At 38.5% G+C, this 22504-nt stretch overlaps 2 long non-coding RNA genes across 2 annotated transcripts; both read right to left on the reverse strand.

The window, feature by feature from the left end:
- Positions 1-323: 323 nt before the first annotated feature.
- Positions 324-21332, reverse strand: LOC310715920. Its single transcript, XR_014530437.1, has 4 exons — positions 21012-21332; positions 18698-18766; positions 17848-17968; positions 324-476 (listed from the first exon to the last, which is right to left on the reverse strand). It is a non-coding gene; the product is annotated as an uncharacterized lncRNA (long non-coding RNA).
- Positions 558-3180, reverse strand: LOC310715928. The gene is made up of 3 exons (XR_014530446.1): positions 2771-3180; positions 1283-1351; positions 558-597 (listed from the first exon to the last, which is right to left on the reverse strand). It is a non-coding gene; the product is annotated as an uncharacterized lncRNA (long non-coding RNA).
- Positions 21333-22504: the final 1172 nt, after the last annotated feature.

The following is a 22504-nucleotide window of genomic DNA, read 5'->3' on the forward strand; positions in this document are numbered from 1 at the left end:
ATTTGATGCTAATTAGAACATTGAGCAGACAATCTTCTGTAAATCACCTGAACTACAAGCAGAACATTTATCAGATCCACAAGTAAATTTGTGTCTGTGTTTGTAATTTGAGTGAATCAGAGTTTTGTGGTGTTTCATGAAAACAGTAATTCAGTAAAAACATGTTTGAGTTTTAATTCATCTGTTACAAAACTCCTGTAGCTAAAAGGAGATTATGGTCTGAGTGACACATGTAGAGAATAAGATAATTTTATTTACCTGTAACTCTGAGTGTAATTCCAGGTTTACCCTGAAATTTATCTTTAGTTGTTATGAATCTGAAGCAGTACTTGTGTTCATCTGATTTCTTCACATCACTCAGTCTGAGGGAGAAGTGATTCTGTTTATCTCCTAAATACTCCACTCTGTCTGAGTAACCTGATTCATTACGCAGATCAGTCGGTTCTACATCCTTAACTGGGTTTATAAACCAAAACCTGTTTTTCACTGTACAATCTGTTGGATGTGTGTAATTGGCCTCCATAACCACTGTAGATCCTTTTACAGCACAGAGATTTAGTTTACTGTATTTCACACTCCATTGATTCCCAAGAGCTCCTGAAACATGACACATGAAAGAGGTGATTAGAGATCATTATCCTGAGCCCCATAAAACACTGAGTTATTTTACAGCTTCTCTTCTCTCCTCTGGAACTCCGGGGCAGAAAAATACAAACTATTCTTTACTACTGGAAGGAAACTGTGCAGGATTTAGACACAGGGGTGTCCAAATTATTATTATTATTATTATTATTATTATTATTATTATTATTATTATTATTATTATTATTTTTATTTTTATTATTATTATTATTATTTTGTATATATGATTTGTTAATATTGAATTTCAGTCTCTGATCTAAAATCAGCACGAGCAACAACTCACTGACACTTTAATAAAACATTTACCACTGAATAATGTACAGAATACAAATATTTATTATATTTCTATTTCTACACTTTGTCTTTTTTGCATGAATAATCAAAATGTTATTTTTAAAAGGTAAATTGTGATTCTGACTATATAATATTAAGGTGGTTGAATATTTCATGTCTCTGGTGTGTGTTTGCTGTGATTTTTATGTAGATGTGCACTGATGCACGATAGCAGATGCAAGAAACTCATGCTCTGACTGCATTCGCTTTGTGGTTACTGGCGCTAATATGCTTATGTATGCACTAAACACTGCTGCAACTGGAGAAAGAGGGTGAATTCTGACAAGGACGAAAATGTAGCACTCACCTGAGATCATCAGGAGGAAGATCAGAAAAAATTGGAGCACCATTTTGAGGGACATCATTACTAAAGGTTCTAAAGAAAAATGTTTTAAATTAAAAAATTACTTGAAAAAGTCAAAAATAGCTTTTTTTAATTTGAGAAAAATAGAAGTTTTTTCTTACATATATTTCAGGTTTATGGAAGGAGTCTCCAGTATCATAGCTTTGTAACAGTCAGAGGTAAAGCTGTAAAATATTCAGGACAGAGGAGTTTACACCTATTTTTATAACTGACAGAGAGGGAAACACCCCCCCCCCTCTCTCTCTCTCTCTCTCTCTCTCTCTCTCTCTCTCTCTCTCTCTCTCTCTCTCTCTCTCTCTCTGTCAATTACACAAAAAAGTGTAAACTCTTCTGTCATTAATAGCTGGTTTATTTATTTATTTATTTGTTTATTTATTTATTTTTAATTTCATTACATTTTATCAAGTGCACAGTTTGTGTTTTTTATTACTTTTTTAAATCACACTTTTATTAACCACGTTACTTTGAACACATCACAACAATCCAATACTCACAAACCACAAATAAAAAGCTGTTCATGAATTCACTGTTAACAAATTTACCATCATGTTCTAATTTCCATCATCTTAGAATTGTCATTAATGTACAGAAGCTTTAGACAATCAAAGCTATTGGATTAAAAACAGAATAATAATCAGAAATATCTCAATTTTCTAATATTTTTTCTACTTTTTATTTATTTATATCGTTTCATAGATAAAAACAAAACAAGTCCAGTAGTGTTAGTTTATACTCATTGGCCTTCCACACTACATTACTATAGAACTCTCAACTTGCCAAATTGGCTTTCCACAATACATCACCACAGAGATAAATAATGACACCAGTGGCCTTCCATAGCCTCAGCTACACCGCTAGATGTTAAAGTTTCTTACTCCAGAACTCTCATTTATCAAAGTGTGTAGAACAATTTATAATTGTGTGTGAAAGAAACACCAGTACACACCCCAACACTGGTGTTTATCACACGTGTGTACACACAGATGTAACTATATACAGTCATCAATCCTACAGATTCTCTACATGACTCTGTTCCTGCACAAACACATTCATTTACATAAAACATCCCCAAATCACCATATAAACTAAATAACTTCATTTCATGGATATATTTTATGTTTTGTAATGTTTATAATTTGTTGTAAATATGTTAATATCTAATCATGTAGTCACATTCAGAGTTTGTAATTTATTATAAAAACAGACACAGTCACAATATCATAATCATAATTTATTAGAATGTTGATGTTATAACTATTTTTCTCAGCACTGAGAGTCGATCAGTAAAATGTTTACAAAGGAAGTAAAGATTTGCAAAAATGAATCATTTACACTGAAAAAACAACATTGAACCTTTTTATGTTCAGGAAAAGTAGAGATTAAACTAATGAGTAAATTTAATGACTACAAATATAATAAATAGTTTCTCACCGTGTTCCTCGACCTTCATGTACGATGACCAAACAGAGAGTAAAGAAAAGTGTGAGAGTTGAAGGTTGTTGCAGACGAGTTGTTGCTTTTTCCTCTTTCTCTGAATTTGTTGCTGCAACTAAGGAAGTGTTGTTTTCTACAGTAAACACGTCGTGTCTGCATTGTGCATATAATTTTTATTGTGTCAGTCCAGAAGTGTGAAAAGAAATGGAGAGGTGTTGAAATGAGGCCACTGCATCTTCAACTGCGGAAGTAAAACACACAGCGTGGTCATCATCACCCTAAACCACTAAACACACTCAAGAAACAATCACAAGTGTTGAGCATAGAGTCATGACTTTTATAAAAACGAACAGTGTAATGTTTATATTTGGTTTGATTGCCATATATAAGTTTATCATTAAGTTTATCTACACTTCATTGTATCATTGATTTCAGTATTGTCTTTGTTTTAAGTTGAAAGTTAAAATGCTGATTATTTGAGGAGCCTGTGGGCCTCTGAAGACAGAAACAGCAGATTTTTGCTCCTCAGGATGGAACACAGTGATTATCAAAGCAAAAAGAGGAAAGAAAACACAAAGGAGCCAAGTGAAAGGACAGTTTTATTTAAAGTTTAATAGTTTTCTGTAGCTTATTACTGAACTGAAGCTTATCAGTCCTGACTTCCGGAAAGTTTTTCCCCTTGTGTTCCCCTGTATTCCCCACTAGATGTCGCCATTGTGTCCCTCTGTCTCTCATTATTTTCCTACTGTTTCCACGTGTCTAATCACTCCCGTGTATATTGAAGCTTCACCTTTGTCTCTGATTTTCAGTCGTTTTTAGTGATTTTGTTGATGTTCTGGTGCCTGTTTTTCATGTCTCTTTTTCTCTGTGTCTCCAGCTTTTTTTCCTTGTTGTCCTGTGTGAGTCTTTGCTTATTGATTTCTGTTTTGTTTTGTTTTTTTCCTGAGAGGATTTTTCACGTTCTTTACATTTTTTCCTTTTCATGTTTTGAAATCGTTAATGCTATTTTCTCTTGCTGTGTTTTCTAAACATTCTAATTAAAGAATGGATTCTCCTAACTGTCCGAGTCTGTCTCTGTTTTTAGATTCACACCTCCCTAGATTCCACAGACTGCTAGAACCCCGACCCTGATATTAACATTTACAGGAAATGTTTTTGTGGAAAATGTTTTTGTGGAAAGAGAATTGTAGGCAGTAGTACTACACAATATTTCTCCATGTGTAGTTGCACAAAATAAACAAATAATTACAAAATGATAGAAAATAACAAATCATTGAAGTCACTTTTAAAATTTAATTTTGTATGTGTTATTTTAATGTTATGTAATTTTTATCTGACATGCTTTAATTAGATTTGCTGACCACTGTTAAACACTGATCATGCTTTATTACATTTTATTTTATGTTTTTGTAGAGACAATTAGAAAAATAAAAGCTGAACAGTACTCTAAAAGGGAACTGGGTTGTGATTTTCACACCTGGCAACCCACGGTATAATTTTCTGATATTGAGTGACACACAGCAGAGCATCTCTTGTAGGACAACTATTTGTTTAGGGGGCAAAATGAGTTTCACTCATTAAAACCTCAGTCATTTGCACTTCGGTTTCCCGCTTCGTTCCTCAGAAGAATGGACCTGAACTGAAAAGAGGAAAAGCTCTACCTTGCGATAGATCCACAGCCAGGTGGCGCTTCAGATCCCATCAGGGAGCTTACCTGGGCTTCTCCACCGCCATCCGGCAGCCCAGTGGCTTTTCCAGGCACCTTCTCCGGGGATGCGGCCGAGTGTCATGGTTCCCTTCCGAGGGTTGCATTCCTCATCTCCAATGCGAGTAGGATATCAGCGACAATCCAAACAAGATCAAGAACGCCCCCTAGCTGCAGGGACATTCGGTGAATACACCCACCGATATCTCTCACTTGTCCATGCTTCCTGTCACATTAATTACCTCCGCTCTGTCCATCTCAGTATCTGCACTAGTTGACTCCGGCTCCGTGGGGATCTTCATCTCCCAGGCGTGTGTAGCCTTCATCTCATCAACATCAGGAATCGAGAACTCCTAGCCATCAATCTGGTGCTTGAGGAATGGAAAAACTGGCTCAAGGGGGCAGCTCATCCATTCATGGTTATTACTGACCACAAGAACCTCCAGTACCTCCATTAAGCCAAGAGACTAAACACTTGAAAGTCATGGTGTGCCCTGTTCCTCACCCGGTTCCATTTCACCATTACATACCGGCCGGGCTCGAAGAAAGGGAAGGCAGATGCCCTCTCACATATGTATGAGTCGCTCGAACTGGAACCTATTCTACCACACGGGGAGGACAAATCCCCACAAGGTGTCTAGGCCGAACCTTCTTCGCCGATTCCGGTCAACCTGCCAAAAAGAAGATGGTACACGAGAACCTCGGCTCAGGTCATCCAGGGAGAAATCGAACGCTCCGTCTGCGCCAGATCAAAAACCTGCCGGCACCTGACCGTGGGCAAATTGGTCCCTCTGCCTGTCCTGCAACGACCATGGTCACACTTGGGGATTGATTTTGTGATGGACTTACCATAGTCGGAGGGATATACCTGCATCCTCGTGGTGGAAGAACAATTCTCCAAAGCCTGTCGCTTCATTCCCCTCCAAGTCCTCTTCCACCATGTATTTCAGAACTTCGGTATCCACGAGGAGACCACGGTTCCCAGTTCACCTCCTACATATCGGGAGCGTTCTTTCGGCTTCTTGCGGTGTCCATAAACCTGTCTTCCGGTTTCCATCCACAATCAAATAGAAAAACGGAACGGAAGATCCAGGAGTTGGGATGGCACTTGCGGTCTTATTGTTATGAAGACCAGACAGAGTGGAGTCGATTCCTTCCCAGAGCGGAGTATGCGCAGAACTCGCTGCATCAGGACACAACCGGCCTCACACCCTTCCAGTGTGTGCTAGGGTTCCAACCTCCCCTGTTCCCATGGTCGGACGAACCGTCCCAAGTACCCGCGGTTGACTACTGGTTCAGGAAGAGTGTAAGGGTGTGGAAGTCAGCATATACCCAGCTACGGAGGGCCCTAAGGGAGACACTGAGACATGCCGATGCACGGCGACTGGTAACCCCGGCCAACCAGCCCAGGGATTTGGCATGGCTATCCACCAGGGACCTAAGACTCTGGCTTCCCTGCCGTAAATTGAGCCCCAGGTGCATAGGACCCTTTAGGATTATAAGGCGCATAAATGAGTCGGCCTATCAGTTGGAGCTCCCCCCCAGTATCTGATTCACCCAACCTTCCATGTGTTGCTCCCCAAGCCATACATGCCGCTGACCGCCCGTCGCCCGGGTGAGACTGTGGATCCTCCTCCGCTGGAGATCTTGGACCAACCAATGTGATTCGGGAAGTGCTGGACTCCCGCCGTCGGGAAAGATTGTGGAATACCTGGTGGACTTGGAGGGTTATGGTCCGGATGAACGCTCTTGGGTGGCCCGGCAGGATATCCTGGACCCGGCGCTCCTGGAGGAGTTCCATGCCGCGCACCCGCTTCGTCCCGCACCCTGATGCCGTGGCCAACCCAAGCCGCGAGTCTGGGCGACATTCCCCGACACACCACACACACTTACTAATTCCCTGTCGTACTAAATACCTGCACCTAGCGCTCATTCCCGTGCCAGGCTATTTAAGCTCCGCTCAATACCTGAATCAATGTCCATTCTACAGGTTATGCTGGCGAACATTCTAGGACTAATCTACACTCGGATTTCTAACCTTTCCAATGGATTACTCTTGCTCCGTGGACTCTACGTTCCCAAGGATTACTGGCATTACGGGTTACGTTATATGTTTGTTGGGACTTTCTTTTGCTACTGGTTTCACTCATTAAAACTTTGGTTTCCCGCTTTGTTACTCGTGCCTAACAACATCACTCACCTAGTAAAATGTACATGTTTGGTCTAATATCTCTTCCCTAACCTTCTGCTTATCTCACCCTTTGCTTACTTGAGTGCTCTGATCGTGCACTTTTGTACACATCTATGCACCAGATCATCCCCCACAATATTCTCACCTTTTCTTAAAATCTCTTTCTGGGTTTTTCCTATGTCTGCATATCATCCTTTGTTTTGTTTTGTTTGTTTTGAGTACACTTTGTATAGAAACATGTAGTTTTTTTTCTAGTTTTATAAACCAGGGATTTAGTTTTAACACACCAGCTCTTTTCTCCAAATATTTTTCATATTTTTCTTATGCCAAAATACTTCTTTATATGGAATACCCTGTCTTACTCTGCCTGCTTAAGCTCATGCTCTAATAAAAACATCTTACTTCCTGTGTGTTTGGGACATTGTACATCTTATACAATTTCTTGCAACTATTCTCCCACGTTCTTTATTATCTAACAGTGTGTTGTGCCTATTACCCTATTATTCTTCTCAATTTTTGTTTTTTTTATTTTCATATAATTTTATTTGATTTTTCTACTTAAGTTTATACTTCTGCTTTAAATATATATGCATATACACTCACCAGCCACTTTATTAGGTACACATTACTAGTAACGGGTTGGACCCCCTTTTGCCTTCAGAACTGCCTTAACCTGTTGCCTTTGACACAGATCTTGGGAAGTCTTATCCTGCGTGAGCAGGGATAATCCAGAAAATCAGAGTCCGAGTCAAACGGCACGTAGCGGGGTTGAGCAGCCGCGAACACACCGGCACACACGCGGACGGGCATGAACATGCAATAACGGACAGCGAGTGTGTGTGAGTGAGCGGTTTATATGGAAGCCGGGAGTGATTGCGTGATACGCTTCAGCTGTGCATGATTTGCGCTGCGAGCTTGGGAGCACGCAGCGGCAATGACAGTCTCTGACGGAGGTGTGGCAGGTGGATTCCTGACAGTGGGCTTCATACACAATTGAAATATCTCTAAAAAGAAGACACTTTGAGCTTTACTGTCCATTATTCAGTGTTGATATTGTTCAAAAAAAGAACAAGTTATAGATGATTAAGTACTGTAGAAAAATAATTGCTTTCCCTTTCCCTTCATATATAAATACATGAAATCTATCCTATGGCAATCCTGAAAATCCTGAAAAGCCACATGTCTCATGAGTTTATATTTTAAATTGAATGAAGATATCATAAAAAATGAGATTCCTACAAACATTTATCTGAGACTATGTCTGTTTCGCTCCCCACCCAAATTTTAGGACTCACAGCTGAAAAAACTTACCTAAATTTAAATGTTAACAATTCCTGATAAAAATGTGCTACATACACAATTTAAATATCTTTGGAAACAAGACACTTTGAGCTTTACTGTTAAACATCAAAGTTGATATTGCTCAAAAAGATTTTAAGTTATAGATGATGAAGTGCCATAGATATACATTTCCTGCATAGAACATTATTTGTATTTAATATATAAATACATGAAATCAGTCACCTGGAGCAATACAGAAAAGTACTGGGTTGAAAGCCACATATCTCATGAGTTTATATTTCAAATTCTATGAAGATTTTCATAACAAATGAGATTCCTACAAACATTTATCTGAGACTATGTCTGATTGTTTTCTCCCTCCCCCTGTTTGAGAGACACCTGCTAAACTCAGGTGATCATTCATACTCTATTCATACAGTCTGCATATTAATGAATGATTGACCATTAAAGGCTTTTGTTCTACATGTTTGGGGCGATTTATATTGATTTAGCATTCATATTGATGGCCAGGTAGCCAGACAAGCTATTGTTCTACAGTCATGGCCATTCATATTGATGTCTGGCCATTCCATTCTCAACAATACACACACAAACACACACACACACACACACACACACACACACACACACACACACACACACACACACACACAAACTTACTTTTCAAGCATTTCTCTTATAAAAACAAACAGGCAATAAAACCAATGAAATCATATATGGTCAGGAATCCCCCTGCCACGCCCCCTTCAGTGGCTGTCATACCTCGGTGTGTCAGGGAAAGCCCTGCTCCTTCGCTCAGGCGTACCCTGCCCACACGGAGCTCATTGCAATCGGGCTTCATTCCGAACACCTGTGACTCATTCCAAGTCTCATCACACCGCCTATAAAAACCCCACATTCACCTAGACTGTTTGTCCGTTATTGTATGTTCGTGTGTGTCTGTGCAGGTTAATGGTGGTGTGCTTCTTCGCATATGCTTCTCGCGCTACGTACCTTCTCATCCCGGACTCCTCGCTCTCTCCACGGTAGCGTTTACCTTCCCCAGCGCACCACGGACTACTGATGCTTCTCAGTCGCTGCCTCCGCGCCGCGCTTCCTCCATCACGCACCGTGGATATTATTTACGGACTGCCTTTTGCCGAATTATCACGTTTTCCGCGGGTGTTTTGTGTTGGCTCTGCCTTTGGTTTAATAAACACGCTTACTTCTATTCCGGCTTCCATCTCCATATCCGCCGCGTAACATATAAAGCTATAAGGGCAGATTTATTGTAACTTACAGATGTAGATCTCCAGGTCTCTGTTGTTACTTCGCCCCCCAAAATATTTTCCACATCGCTGTTTTTGTGCAAATCTCAGATAAAACAACTTATTTGATTGTCCATTTTTTTCATTGTTTTCTTTTTCTTTTTTGTAAACAAAGTCCAGTTAGCACGAGCTATAAACAGCTGTTTATGTTGACCTTAAAACTGCATCACTTCCTGGTTCGTCACTGCTTCTTCGCTGCTTCAGCCAGTAATAGTTTGTAAAGAGTAATTAAACTAAGTTTCACACACGTGGATAAAATAAAATCCTCCCATATATCGTTAGAATCCTGCACCTTTTGGCTACATTGTCCATCAGTCATTTTGTTTCCATAATGCTACTGGCTGGAAATAAAAGGTTTGAAATGAGAGGCGGTGCATAAAAAAACATGGCGACACCTGCAGAGAGAGGAGACTCCACCCAAGATTTATACTCTTTTACTTTTTTATTATAATTTTTTTTTTACTTTTTTGTGGTCTCAACCGTTTTGTAACACTATATTCTACCAGCCATATTTGTTTTTTTGTCACCAAGATGACATTTTTTATGTGAAAGTTATTCGGAAATATATAAACACAAACACCAGCCGAAGTTCTGTGACGTAAACAAAGGAATAAAGATCTAAATTTCAACACTATTGTTTGTTTGTAGCAGAAATGCTTTACCGCATGTTGTTCACTGGACCCTTATATTTCCTAATAAACCAGGATTAGCAGCAGTGGATGTGGGTTTTTTTTATGCATGTTGTTGTTGTGTACTGCTCACACAAATTCAGCAAATACATTCGTTATACGTTTTCCATTGAAAAACAGTGATCTGAAATCGCTGATTGAGACTTAGAGCTTTAGAATGATGTATCGTTAGTCATGGTTTCTGTTCTCCCTATTTATTGAATTGCTAAAATGCTATTGCTAAACATTAACACCTGAGAACAATTGGCTATTAGTTGCATTCACGCAACCACAAAGCCTAAGAGGTTAATCCTTCGTGGCATAGATTCAACAAGGTACTGGAAACATTCCTCAGAGATTTTGGTCCATATTAACATGATAGCGTCTCGCAGTTGCTGCAGATTTGTCGGCTGCACATCCATGATGCGAATCTCCCGTTCCACCACATCCTAAAGGTGCTCTATTGGATTGACATCTGTTGACTGTGGAGGCCATTTGAGTACAGTGAACTCATTGTCATGTTCAAGAAACCAGTCTGAGATGATTTGCGCTTTATGACATGGCGCGTTATCCTGCCGGAAGTAGTCATCAGAAGATGGCTACACTGTGGTCATAAAGGGATGGACATGGTCAGCAACAATACTCAGGTAGGCTGTGGCATTGACACGGTGCCCAACTGGTACTAATGGGCCCAAAGTGTGCCAAGAAAATATCAACCACACCATTACCCCACCACCACCAGCCTGAACCATTGATACAAGGCAGGATGGATCCATGCTTTCATGTTGTTGACGCCAAATTCCGGCCCTACTATCCGAATGTGGCAGCAGAAATCGAGACTCATCAGACCAGGCAATGGTTTTCCAATCTTCTATTGTCCAATTTTTTGTGAGCCTGTGCAAATTGTAGCCTCAGTTTCCTGTTCTTAGCTGTCAGGAGTGGCACCCGGTGTGGTCTTCTGCTGCTGTAGCCCATCCGCCTCAAGGTTTGACGTGTTCAGAGATGCTCTTCTGCATACCTAGGTTGTAACGAGTGGTTATTTGAGTTACTGTTGCCTTTTTATCAGCTCGAACCAGTCTGGCCATTCTCCTCTGACCTCTGGCATCAACAAGGCATTTGCGCCCACAGAACTGCCGCTCACTGGATACTTTCTCTTTTGCGGATCATTCTCTGTAAACCCTAGAGATGGTTGTACGTGAAAATCCCAGTAGATCAGCAGTTTCTGAAATACTCGTCTGGCACCAACAACCATGCAATGTTCAAAGTCACTTAAATCACCTTTCTTCCCCATTCTGACGCTCGGTTTGAACTGCAGCAGATCGTCTTGACCATGTATACATGCCTAACTGCATTGAGTTGCTGCCATGTGATTGGCTGATTAGAAATTTGCGTTAAAGAGCAGTTGGACAGGTGTACCTAAAAAGCTGAATAATGTTTATGTGTATTATGCGGATTTAAACTAATATAAGCAATGTTATATGTGATCTGAAGCACATTAGCATATGGTTTGTGCTCTGACATGCACTGTTAACTGTGGGACCTCATAAAGACAGGTGTGTGCATCTCCAAATCATCTCCAGTCATCTGAATTTACTACAGGTGGCCTCCATTCAAGTTTGCAAAGATTTAAAACAAAAGTATTTTACGTTGTCATTATGAGGTTTTGTTTGTAGAATTTTAAGGAAAATAAAGAGTGTAATTAATTTTGAAATAAGGCTGTAACATAATGTGGAAAAAGTGAAATGCTGTGAATACTTTCCAGATGTGGCTCCAGCGGTTAAGGCGCTGGGTTGCCGATCGGAAGGTCTGGGGTTCAAGCCCAGGTATCACCAGGCTGCCACTCTTGAGCAAGGCCCTTAACCCTCTATGCTCCGGGGGTCCCTTACGAGGGAAATATCAAGGTCAGTGACGTCGGAGTGACGTGGGGCCGCCTTCCCGTGGGCTCACCACCTGCAGGAGGGACCATAAGGGACGGTGCTGTGAGGATTGGGCAGCAGTCGAAGGCGGGGGCCTGCTTGGACTGCTGCCCCCGCGACCCGAATTACGGATAAGCGGGAGAAAATGAATGAATGAATGAACTTTCCAGATGAACTGTATATTTATTTGGAGTTCATTTTCAACCAGCATGTTCATGAAGCTTTGGCTAGTTTAAGTAACTGTACTGTGATTTATAAATATATATATTTACTAAAGCTTGTAAATCAAAATATACTAAAACATTAAAAAAAAACACGGGGTTATAATTGTGTTTATAGCAATTAACAGGCACACACACACACACACACACACACACACACACACACACACACACACACACACACACACACACACACACATACGCTGCCTACAATTTAAATAATGTTAATACATCATAAAGTTCTTTAGTAATATTAGCTGGCTAGCTTGTTGCTAACAAAACACAGACAACCAATAAGTAAGAAGAATTAAATATTTTGGGTGGTAACACTAACTCCACTACATCTTATTACCCTGTCACTCAATATTATAATGCAATATTTACAGTCAGATTTTTAGTTGAGTTTCAATAATTTTCCTCACTTCAAATATTTCCAACAAAAATTGATCATTGATAAATAAAAACAGCTATAAAATGATGAAAGCTGCTTTAACTGGCTGTAAGTTGCTGATGTTTCTGGTGTAAAGGGACGATTCAGGTTCTTCACTTCAGTGAGGAGTTTTCTCTGTTCATCAGCTGTTTCAGGACCCATTTTCTTCATTATGTTCCTGAAAGTCTGTGGGACAAAAAAGACACAGGAACATCATAAATTTGTGTTGAAATAGAACTCACTCACATTTTCAGATGAAAGGAAGTCATAAGACCAGACCTAAGAATAGGTGCATTTACATGTAGCATTGGAATTGATTTAAAAGTCCAGTCCGAATGAAAATGCTCCATGTAAACACCTGAATCCGAATAAAAAAGCCCAAACCGAATGTAATTGTAATGGGTTTGAGAGGGGTGGGATAAACCTGTCTATAAACCAAACAAAATACAAATTCTGCCATGTAAACACATTAAACCGATTAGTGCCATCGATAAGACCAATTGCTTGAGACACAAAATGCGCTTCCTTAAATCTCCATGCGATTTTGGAAGCCTCCTGTTCACCTGGCATCTGGATCAGATCTCGTATCAGCTCATTCCCTTGCAGAATTTGTAGATGAACGTTTTAACTGTGCTCTTGAGAACAAATTAATTTGGCACAACAAGGATTTTGACAAAAAGGTGTACATGTAAACGTGGCTAATGGTTTTCAATGAAACAAAAAATCCCAGCCATAAAGATTAAGTACAACAAAGCACACATGATATTAATATATTAATACCAATGAATTTTAAATGTTGTTCTCTAATGAATGTATCCAGTCTAAAGATCCACCATATAGAACACAAGCAGAGAAAAGATGATGATGATCAGGTGATCAGGAATAGCTCTGTTCTCAGTCATGCTCTCATCACTGACTCCCTCTGTCTCATCCACATTAACCCCAGACTTCTTACTGACTTCTGCCTGCTCAGTGTGACCTTCATAAACTAGTCTACATCTGTGGTGTGAGAGAGACAGGAAATGATACACCAGTGGATTGAAAAAGCAGCACAATGACAGAAAACAGTGCAGTGAGAAAAAGAAACAATAAACATATCACCAAATACATTAAAACTAAAGTAACGAGTCTGATTTAAAAATGTTAGAAGTAGAAGTACAGATATTTGTGTAAAAATGTAATGAGTGAAAGTAAAAAGTTGAAGTAAAGAACTGATTCCAAAATTTCTTCTACTGAAGAAGAGTTACAAAGTATTTGTACTTCTTTGCTTTCCACATCTGCTCCTGACCTTCTGATCACTAACCCAAATCTGGAAATCTAAAGTCACCTGAAGAGATTTGACCAGAGTCTATATCACCCACATACTGTACGTCTCAGTGCAGGATTATTCCCAAGCAGTGTGGGAGACGGCCAAGAGATATGTTCCAGGTAGTAAAGGAGCAATGCCTACTGTAGAAATCATGAAGAAAAGCAGGAACAATGACACCTAGTGATTTAAAAGATTTATAATCACACACTTGATATCACCCAAATTAGGGTGAGGTTCCCCTTTTGAGTCTAGTTCCTCTCAAGGTTTCTTCCTCGTACCATACAAAAGGGAGTTTTTTCTTGCCACAGTCGCCCCAGGTTTCACCAACAGTCGAGCCAAAAAGATAAACAAATGCAAAAGTAAGGTTCCTATGGTCAGCCTCTTTTATTTCAGGATTACAGGAGAAAAACATGAGTAAAGGGGCTCCTGGCTGATGAAGCCCCCGAGGACACTGTAATGTGTGTGTCAAGTACAAACATCTCACTTTTGCTGGCATCTAATCAGAAGACGTGGCCACATCAGCAGGACTGGGATGAGAAAACTGTGAATAAAAGGAGAGTTGTCACCTTGGTGAATAATTGGGTATAAAACTCCAAAGTACAATTAAAAAACAAATAAAACAAAACCTAATCTATCAGAATACAGATTTAAAGAAAAATAAGTTATCATTCTCTTAAACCAAACATTCTTCATAAGATGTTTTACAACTAACAGTATTCTTCACGTAAAACTTACTGCAAGTGTGTGATAAACATCATCAGATTTCCGGCCTGCAGGGTCGAGAGCTGCATACGTGTCGTCTTTAGCACTCAGCCCAATGTTCTGCAGAGAGGAGGGGTGGAGAACATGAGCAGGTTCTGCTGAAGATCTTTACAGTAAGAGTTTATTATGAACAAAGCAGCCACCTGATGGACAGGTGTGTATTAACTCACCTGATGATCACCTTCATCTGCCTTTTTCTTCTGTCTCCTGCATCTGTTCAGAAAAAGTCAAATATTTCACCATCAACAGCGTCTTCAGAGAAAATAATCATGAAATAATCAGCACAGTTTTTCTCACCTCAGCCAGAAGGGGGCAGAGAGAAGAGCTCCAAGTGCAAAAATACCAAGTCCAGCAGCCACATACACAATTACAGAACCACCTTATAGTATACACACACACACACACACACACACACACACACACACACACACACACACACACACACACACACACACACACACACACACACACACACACACACACAGAATATATACAAAGCATAAGTAAAAATATTTTCATGTTTATCCACAAAGTACAGGATGTATGATGGAGCAGTTATCAAACAGGAACATCTAAACATCTCTCACCAGTTATAGTGATGGACACTGCAGCTGATCTCTCAGAGCCGAGTTTATTCTGAACCTCACAGTAGTACAGTCCACTCTGTAGAGCTCTGTAACTCTGTCCTGATCCTACAGGTGATGATTCTTCCTCCTTAAACCAGGTGTAGTTCTCCACAGGTGGGTTACTGTCACTGCTGCAGGTCAGATTCACCGAACTTCCCTTCACAATCTTACCAGAGGGACTGATGGACACGTTCTTTGGAGGATCTAAAGAGTTCCATGATAAGAGTGTCATACTGTAATTAATGTTTTTTGTTTCTTTTATCAAGGCATTTAACCATTTTAGCACTTCACACCACTCATCAACTTCAAAATTATTTTGAGGATCTTGTTTATTAGGATAAATAATCGTGTCTGTAAACACTGTTTGAACTTTTTCTTTTAACTGGTCAAAATGGGATTCAGTATAAAGTTATTTATCATAATCAATGTTTCCTAAATTTAACATGAAAAATGCTCAATGTGGAAAAAAAAAAAACAAACTCAGTAAACACATTAATAAAAAAGCAGACGATGTACAGAGAAGCACATGAGTCCGGAATATGAAAATATCTGAAAAGAACATGTTTAATTAAACGTTGATAATTATTTATTTATTTATTTTTTTGTTTGTTTTTTACAATAGACAATTAAAGAAAAATCTTAACGTGGTTTAATGAAATGAGCATTTTTAAAAGACCAAAACTCAACCAAACTGTTTGTACACAATATGATTTATTATTAATGTGTTTACTGAGTTTAGTCTTTTAAAATCTCTGTATTATCACATTAAGCCATGTTAAGCTTTTTCACGTTAGGCGTTTTAGAACGTTCCTTCCATGTGAACTCCTGGACACTTGGTCAGGAATTTGTGTGGCATCTTCAAGTCTACACCATCAAGCAGCACAAAATACATTTACCTTCTCACTGAACTTGTTTTTACAAAATCATTAATCACACACTCAAAGTTACTGTAATTACTAAATGTAAAGTTACATCAAGGGTTCAGGTGAAGATGTTCAGTCTCTCCATAGTGTTTTGTTTAATAGATAAAACTTCAGCTGTGCATCAATATGAATCTGTATGCAGAACACGGTGTGTTTAGGAGGAAAGTACGTGTGGTAACAGAGTGTAAATGGAGGGTGGAGTCAGGAGAAGTGAGTGATGAGGATCCCACACCAGTACGTGTATGTTTTAGTTCATGAAAAGTGAAATGACGAGAATGAACATTAAGATTCCAGTTTGCTTTAAGCTCCGTTTCATTATTTTAATTGTGTATTGTTTTACTTTATTAAATACTGAGTTATAAGTAATAAAAATCTAAATAAAACTCACATCTGACACTGAGGTATTGAGCAGGAGATGGGAGATGTTCAGATCCTCTTACAGCACAGTTATAACTGCCTGCATCCTCACTGCTGACCCTCTGCAGGTGGAGTTCGTTGCTCTTGAAGGTGTTTGTGGTTAAATCATGTGTGTTTTTGTACCAGATGAATGTTGGATCAGTCAGACTGCAGGTGGTTTTACAGGTCAGAATGACTGATTCTCCCTCTGTCACTTCTGCAGGAGCGATCAGCTGAAGATCTTATACAATGAGAGAAACATTAAATCTGCATCAGTGAATAATCACCTGCTCATTTACCTCAATCACCCCCACCTGTGTGTGTGTGTGCATGTGTGTGTGTGTGTGTGTGTGTGTGTGTGTGTGTGTGTGTGTGTGTGTGTGTGTGTGTGTGTGTGTGTGTTTGTGTGTGAACAGTGGTAAACTGTCTGTTTTGTGTTTTTGTGTCTTCTATGTACTGATAATTTAATTATTTAACCAGAATTAAATGACAACAAAATCAAGTGAATAAATATATAAATATAAATTAGTAGCAGTTTTAAAGTTTTCTTACATTTACCATGAATTAAACCAGATCTATTTTATTACAGAAATATGTTAACATTTATATTTCATTTTTTCATGTAGGTTTTTGACACAAACACACACTCATGTACATGAGGCTCAACATCAAAATAAATCTACAGAATCACAAGTCAAAATTCTGTGAATCTTTCTTACTTTTAAACAAAATTTCTGACATCATGAAGCTGTTATTATAATTATTTTTAATCTCTGATTTGCAGATTCTGTTTTACTGTTTATTTATTACTTTTATTTATTTGTTTTATTTTAACCTTTAAAATGTTTCGCTAATTAGAAAATTGAGCAGAAAATCTTCTGTAAATCACCTGAACTACAAGCAGAACATTTATCAGATCCACAAGTAAATTTGTGTCTGTGTTTGTAATTTGAGTGAATCAGAGTTTTGTGGTGTTTCATGAAAACAGTAATTCAGTAAAAACATGTTTGAGTTTTAATTCATCTGTTACAAAACTCCTGTAGCTAAAAGGAGATTATGGTCTGAGTGACACATGTAGAGAATAAGATGATTTTATTTACCTGTAACTCTGAGTGTAATTCCAGATTCACCCTGAAATTTATTTTTAGTTGTTATGAATTTGAAATAGTACTTGTGTTCATCTGATTTCTTCACATCACTCAGTCTGAGGGAGAAGTGATTCTGTTTATCACCTAAATACTCCACTCTGCCTGAGTAACCTGGTTCATTACGCAGATCAGTCGCTTCTACACCCTTAACTCGGTTTATTAACCAAAACCTGTTTATCACTGTACAATCTGTTGGATGTGTGTAAGTGGCCTCCATAACCACTGTAGATCCTTTTACAGCACAGAGATGTAGTTTACTGTATTTCACACTCCATTGATTCCCAAGAGCTCCTGAAACATGACACATGAAAGAGGTGATTAGAGATCATTATCCTGAGCCCCATAAAACACTGAGTTATTTTACAGCTTCTCTTCTCTCCTCTGGAACTCCGGGGCAGAAAAATACAAACTATTCTTTACTACTGGAAGGAAACTGTGCAGGATTAAGACACAGATGTTTATTATTTTAAGACATTATTATAACCAGTGGTAGTTCAAAACTAATAATAGTAAAAAACGACAACTCAAATCGATCACATGACCAAAAAGGGTGATTTTTTTTTTCCCATAGAAAATAAATGGGGCAGAAATTTCATGTGTTGCAGCTCGGCCTTCGAGCGTCTGACATGCCCATATGACATATTCACTCGAAGGGGACATACATGACACGTCATGGGACATACCGTTAGCATACCGCATCGCTAAACTCACTCCCACCCGAACGTGTGACACCTCAGATTGTTTGGCACGGTCTGGTGAATCTCAGGCAGAGTGCCATATCAACATCACGTGACGTAGAGTGGGTCATAACAAATATGATTTTATATCTGCACTATAAATAAAATATTTTTTGTAGATATATTTAAAAAGCTTTAATTTAAGACAGTAATAAGACATAAGATAGAAATAAATCTATCAACAATTTAAAGTGGTGATGCTTAAAGTTAGAAAATATTTTTCTGTTTAAATATTTCATGTCTCTGGTGTGTGTCTGTGTGATGATGTAAATGTGAGACTTACCTGAGATCACGAGGAGAAACATCATACAAAGTGGACTCTTCATTTTTAGGGACATCATTGCTATTGGTTCTATATAAAATGAAGTAAACAAAAAGACAGAATTAGTAATAAAAATAAATAAATAAATAAAAACACAATAGTCATGGTTTTCTTTTGATGAGAAAATAATATCTCAGGGATTTGCCCCTTAGCTTTTCGTTAGCTCTGCTGGCTACATGTTTAATTTTTTTTTGTTTTTCAGTTTCATGTGTTTTTGTTTAGTTTTGTTTGACGTGTGTTTTGTTTTCATGTCATGTCTCCACTCCGTCCAGTCATTGGTTCTGTTGTTCATGTGTCTTTCCCAGTATGTGTATTTACTCCTTTATTTGTGCTTCATATTCACCAAGTAGCTCATCTTATATATTGTTATTCTGAGAGGTTTTTCGTTCATTTCCACAGTTCATGTTGATGGTTTCATGGTTTTGATCTTATTTTCATTTTCTCATTTCATGTATTAGATTTTGCCTCATATTGCTGTTTGCTCATCACCAGACATTTGCTAAGATTCTGTATTTGATTTCACTCAATGATTTGGATGATCTGCCTGTTTCTCTAATAAATGCTCTTATCTGTATTGCAGCTGCTCTTGTTTTTTATGCTTTCAGTGTGAAGTCAAACACACAACACTACATATAAACATGACAATATATTACTCTTTAATTTGTTTTAAATGTATGAGAGGAGTCTCCAGTGTCGGAATCGTCAGGAGAAAAGCTGAGATTTTCAGGACAGGGGTGTTTACCACCTTTTGTGTTGTGGTATCTGAAATTCAACTCGTTTTCTGTACGGTTGGAATGTTGGCCAAATGTTTCTATTTAAATGCATGAGTAGGCCATAGTGTTTATATTAGAGTCAGGACAATGAGAATTTAGTGGGTGTACATGTTGTTTCTGTAATCTGTACAAAGTCAACGTATGGAACAAGGTTAAAGGTTGTATGTCGTTAGGAGGGGAGTTCTTGATGCTTATCTTTTCCTGGAAAATGAACTCTGTTACTTCTGTTATACATTAAGCTGTTGGAAATAACAACCCCTCTAAATAAGGTGGATTGAAGACGGAGATCGAGAGAGCGATTTCCATTGGCATTGAAACCTCTCCGGGCAATCCCGCATGCTCGTCTTAAGATGCTGAACTTTTCGGTAATAAACCTTTTTTTAATATACAAGAAAGACAGTGTCTCTGCAGAGATTTTTTCCTTCATCACCACCAAATAAACAACAAACTTGGCATCACGAACAGGATGAAAAAAAAAACAGTGTCTAATTACCTTCAGGAAGAAAAGAGATGCTGTTGAGGAATCGACTGTTTATAGCAGGTTTAATTTCTATTCTTTTTTGCTGTTAGCATGTTAAAGGCACTGTTTTAAAAAAGGTGAATATTTAAGACTATTTAAGAATCATGTTTCTAATTTACTGATTATCATTAGTTTAGTATTCACACCTTTCTTAACCAGTTACTGAGATTTTAATTAATCACAAAATAGTAATAAGTCCAAACTTTTAATCAGTGCTGTACTTCTGTATGATGATAGAAAACTGGCAAGCAGAAGGTAGAAGAAAGAGCATCACAGCTTGAGCTAGCTAGCCTCATAAATTGTGTGTGAAATAGTGCTAGCATTTAGCAGATCTGATGTACTGGCTGGTTAGCAACTGTTCAAACACATTTTTGCAATTGCTAGTTAAACTTTAATACAATAGATAAAATATAATTACCTAAATAATATCACTAAGCTATAGCTTATAGGCAGAGCAGACAATGGCATAGGGCCTCAGGCTTGGAGGAGGAGCCTCCATAACCGGGACCAACCTATACACCAGTTCACTAATTAATACAGTAGGCATGTAAGGGTACACAAAATTCAAGATTCGGTGCGTACCTCTGTTTTTAACTCATAGTTCAGTTAGATTTCCTACAGTTTGGGGGAAGAAATGCAAAACATAAAATTGCTTGCATTTTATTTTTTTATTCCTTTGTGAAGTTTCCAGACTTAAAAATTCCTGTAATTTTGCAACCCTAGATACGACTTATTCTTTCTCATTCCTGAGCTCTTTACTTACTAAAGTGTATAAAACAATTACTAATTCTGTGGAAGATCCAGTACACACCACAACACTGGTTATATCTACATATACATATATACAGTCATCAACCCCACATATTCTACACACGGCTCTGTCCACACACAGCCACATCCACTTATTAGAGAGTTAAGTACATTTGATAACTAATAAAAATAATAACATAAATAAATAGTAAATAAGTAAATTGTTTCTTACCATGCGTCTTCAACCCCTCATGTCTGATGGCCAAACGGAGAGTAAAGAAAAGCGTGAGAGATGAAGAGGTGTGAGGTTAAGGCGTTTTGTTCTGCGCAATTGTGTTTCCTCTTGTGCTGAATTAGTTGCTGCAAATTGAGGAAGTGTTGCACTGCTACAGTATTAATGCGTTTTGTCTGCACATTATTTTTACCATCTCAGTCCACAAGTGTGAAGAGAAATGGAGGGGGTCCAGATGAACCCACTGTCTCTGTAACTGAGCGAGTAAAACTCACATCCTGGTCTTCATCACCCCAAACCACCAAACACATGCAGCACACAATCTTTAAAACTTTATTTAAAGAGATTTACTTTTTTTCTACAATATAAATATAATATGTTAATGTACTCGGTAAGATTTGTATAAAACAGGAAGTGTCAGTGGTGAATTGCCCTGTAGTCACATTAACAGGCTGGAGTGAGAAGGAGGACGGGGGAGGGGATGTTTTGACTATTTCTGTTTTTTTACTTACTTGCCTTTAAAATGTAATAAATATTTTTATACTAATGATTGTATATGTAAAAAAATTATATATACAATAAATGAAAACATCAGAAATACTGAATGTACTGTAAAGAACAATTTATTAAGGAATTACCACAGTGATCTGGAGCTGTTCATGGTGGAGTGTCACAGCAACCACTAGAGGGAGCACAGCAGGGGAAGTCATCAAGTAGGACTCATGCTGCAGGTCTACTGGAGATGTTTCCTCTTCATTAAAAGTCTTCTTTTCCTCATAGTGTCAGCCAGTGGCGCATGTTTCAGGAGTTGCACTTTTGTGGTTGGCGCTTCCGAGGTCACTTCTAGGTCCTACATACGCTTCCAGGTTTGACACCATCTTGGAATCTGCTCTTCTGGAGAATCTTCTGTTCCATAGACCATCCCACAATTCTTTTGGTCTACTATGTAGTTGCCTGCTTTTGGATTTTTTTTTTTTTTTTTTTGGATTACAAGTTTGCCAATCCTCATTGCTCTGTTTGCCTGTTCCGGAATGTTTTTTTTTTTTTTTTTTGGACTGGGGTTTGTATCACCTTCTTTGCTCCTTTTGCCGGTTTCACGCTGGACTGCTCTGGTCAGTAACTGTCACATTGTAAAAAGAAAAAGCCAAGCAGATTAATCTGTCAGACTGTTCTTCCAAAAAATTATCAAGACCAGGCATAAACTTAGCTTGACCAAACACTTAACCACTGAATCACTGTAAACACTGCATCCATATTGTGCTGAGTGTAATATCTGTCCATGTGTGTGTACTCTACTCAGAGTAGATTATTTTGGGAAGTATCAGTAGTTTTACTTCAGTATGATATTTCCTCACTGTTTCCACCTCAATAACAGCCACAGGAGCCTGCAGCAGGACACAGTACAATTACAGATGCACATCATAAATGTGACCAGCAGGTGTCACTATCACACACTGCAATGAAAAGCTTTGAATAATTACTAGTTGCTGCAT

The sequence above is a fragment of the Silurus aristotelis genome, assembly GCF_946808225.1.
Source record: "Silurus aristotelis genome assembly, chromosome: 20".
Lineage (NCBI taxonomy): Eukaryota > Metazoa > Chordata > Actinopteri > Siluriformes > Siluridae > Silurus > Silurus aristotelis.